Below are 3,814 nucleotides of genomic sequence, written 5' to 3'. Positions count from 1 at the left end.
TCTCCAGAAATTCATTCAAATTGTACAGTTCAAGCTGATAAATTGTTGCAGCTTCCACAACACCTAATTATCAAAAGTGTAGAAAACACATATTTTATTTTATGTTTATCATGTCTGCATGTTATTTTGGCACCAAACAAAAGATGTTGCCATCCAGTCAGACCACATTGTTTGAATTTTTCTGAATAAATAAATGTCTGATAGATTACTTACCAGAAACTTGAAAGTTAATTTCACAGAACCTTAATTAGTTATGACATATAAATTTCAGGAGAGGAACATAGGGATTATTAAAAACTATACTTTTAAGATTTTCATACTTGATTGAATTTTTCTTGTAGTACAATTCAACATTGAATGTTATTCGGATACTCAGGAAGCTTCTATCCATTCATAGTAAAATAAGATATTGCAGTACTTTGTTAAGGTATTTAGTCTCCATAATTTCATACTAAACCTCAAATGGTAAAAACACACCCATTTTTTTCAGCAGACGTTTGGTCCTCCAGAAGTTTGTAACTGGTAAAATATACCAAATAGGTTACCCTCATTTATACAACAGCATGTTATTCAAATTAAAAGGAAATGTTGTGGACTTTACCTCCATGTTAGATTTTGTTTTAATAAACTATTAGAGCTTAATGAATAACATTTTATAGTAAAACATCTTTGTAACAGTAGCAGGTAACAGTTGAGTTTTCTTACCATCTGGTATTTTCTTGTTTACTTCTTATGCATTTCGGATGAATGCTACTATTTATTATACTGTCATCATTAGGAAGAACACGGTATCTAAAAAAAAAAAAAATATTTTTGACATTTTCATGTCACTGTGACCAAAAAACTACTTTTTTAGCCTAGATTTTTTGTACAACTGTAAATTCACTCATTTTTTAAATTTTTATGCACTAGAATTTGCTCAATTATTATTCTACTATTTTTTTCTTTTAGAAAGATACTGCGGTCTTACTAAGTTGGGTCACCTATCTCCAGTGTGCATATATTTCACGCTCTGCCCTTTCATACCAAGTTTATACCGGCACAGGTTCAAAAAGTTGGTACAGGCATTCGATATTAGGCTTTGTAACTGGACCTAGCACATTTGTTCGGGTGATTAATATTGTCATCTACCTGCCTAAAGTATAAGCTACTTCTGTTTGGTATAATGCATATTTGTAAATATAACTTTAACAATGTTCACATGAAGCATACAACTATAATTGTGAATAGTGTTTCAATTATTTTAATTGAAACAATTGAAGCAAAATGGGCCCTCGAGCTGAGGTACCTTATTTTTATTATACCCCTGTGTAACAGCTATGTACATGACTACTGTAATACATCCATGAGAGTTACTATGAACCTGAAAACTCTCGGTCATTACTATGTATGATTTATTTGCAATAAACATGCAGTTCAGAATATACAATTTCTTGATTGTGATTTCATTTCTGGCCGACGATGCTACCTGCATTTCTAATAATCATAAATTCAAATGTTATTTATGATTCTAAAATTTATAGGATTTACATAGATAAATAAACTGGATAATATTTAAATAAACTTCAACTGTGATTCTTTGCAATTTAATTGATGTCTAGAATTTCCGATAAGTATCAGCATAACATAATATTTATTGAAATATAGAATTACATATTTTATAATACAAGCAGTAGATTTAAAACGCTTAGAGAACATCTGATGAAATAAAGTTGTTTCAATTGGGAATAGTCTATTAGTTTAAAATGCACATATTTTTTTAAACATAAATTTCATGACATATTTTATTCAAATATTTTTAATTTTTCTAAGGTTAACTAGGAAAATAATGATGCTTTTAATAAAAAATCAAACAATGCAGAATAGCTATTGATTCATTTACATCTTTTGATTTTTAGTAATTAACAATCTACATTAAAACTTATAGATTAAAGCAGGGTTCAGCAACCTTTTTATGCCAATTACTACCTTCAACATCTCGACTAACAACAGAATTTAGTTTTTATACCCTGATGTCCTTATAGCTTAATTTAATTTACAGTTGTAAAGTTTTTTGTCCATCAAAAAAAAGATTGCTGGATAATTTTCAATGTTTTTTTATAGAATTGTTTATAGTAACATCTATGAACAGTGAAAAAGAAAATTGGTTACAGAAAAATTGGCAAATACCCTTTTTTGTACAATACAGCTTCAAATGTCTACTGGTAAAGGGTACAAATTAGGTTGATGAGCCCTAAATAATTGTTTATTTTTCTCACCATAAAAGCACTGTGGCCAAAAAGGTCTGTCATGCACCAACTGATACTTTGTTAAAGTAGGCTTATTACTCTAGAAATTGTCTGCATACATAAATGACAATAATCAATACCTAAACAATACTAACAAAGATCATTTAAATATTAAATAACTCTCAATAGTACAAGGTAAAATACTCTAAACACAGCCTCTATGCATCTCATACACTATTTCATTTCACAGTCTAATATAACTTCGAGATAATGAAAAAATAGGCACTTAACTTTACATAAAGGATAATCCTATCATACAATTTTTATTATTATTTTTTTAATGAATAAAATAAATATCACACTTCAGCAATATTTGATTTTTGTTGCTATTTAAGTTGTTTTTTGTTTTTCTATAATATTCCTAAAAGAGTAAGTAGGTTCTATTCCTAAAAGTAAATGAGTTTAAAATTCATTAATTACTTTCAATAAATTTTGTAAATCACAATTTATAAGGCTGACTATACTGTAAAATGTTCTTTCTAATTGTACAAATTATATAAAAATAAAACTCTGACTAATCTAACAATATAGAAATATTGTGTTTAACAGCATTAAAGCTTTAGTTATGATATAATCAAATAATAATAAAAATATAAAATTTAAACTTTGCCATCATAAAAATGAAGACTAATAACCTATAATACATAAAAAATATTCTATTACGATTCATAGAGATTACAAACTTATTAATTTAATGTTCGAAAATATGATTAAATTAAAATCAATGATCTCTAAAAAAAATTACAACTTTATGTGCTAGCTTATCTTAGGATTATATATATATATATATATATATATATATATATATATACACATACACACACATATACATATATTTCATAGTTGCAATTCAATAACCCTTTCAATGCCTGATAATAATAGTTGCAAATAGCATTTCTATCCAAAAATGCTATTTTTTTATTTTTAGAACATTCAAATTATAGTATATATATTACATATACATATATATTACATATACATATATATTATAAAAACAGAGAAACTCATTTTTACTTATTTCAAGTTCTCTACTACACATGGGAATCATATGCTTAGTCCACAGTTTGGTTGTAAAATTGACTTTTGCACTGTATAAGTAACTAAGCGACAAGAACCTTATTCCATAACCAACCAGTTTTTTGAGTCACTTGTTTATTTTATATTACAGTCACTTATATATTATAGCTGGGACATATACATAAACATTTGTTTTACTTTCTTATCTGACATCTTTTGAAAATAATAAGAATTATTAAAAGGTATCCTGCCATAACAGTACTTGGTGTAAAGAGACTTTGGTGGTTAGTCACTTATAGTAATTTTTCAGATTTATTTTTTTTTTAAAATGTAATATAATAAATATAAACTATAATTATAATTAACAAATGCCACAATAATAATTTTTAAAAATCCTTGATTTATTTATAAAATATATAGATAAAGGTACAAAGAAACTTCACAAATTTACTCTCACAAGTGAAATGCCTGACACTGAAGGGGTTAATGAATTTTATAAAATTAAGCAG

The sequence above is a fragment of the Halyomorpha halys genome, unplaced genomic scaffold (assembly GCF_000696795.3).
Source record: "Halyomorpha halys isolate HHAL.00 unplaced genomic scaffold, Hhal_1.1 Scaffold100.1, whole genome shotgun sequence".
Classification (NCBI taxonomy): Eukaryota; Metazoa; Arthropoda; class Insecta; order Hemiptera; family Pentatomidae; genus Halyomorpha; species Halyomorpha halys.
The sequence above is the reverse complement of the archived record's forward strand: the minus strand, read 5'-3'. Positions refer to the sequence as shown.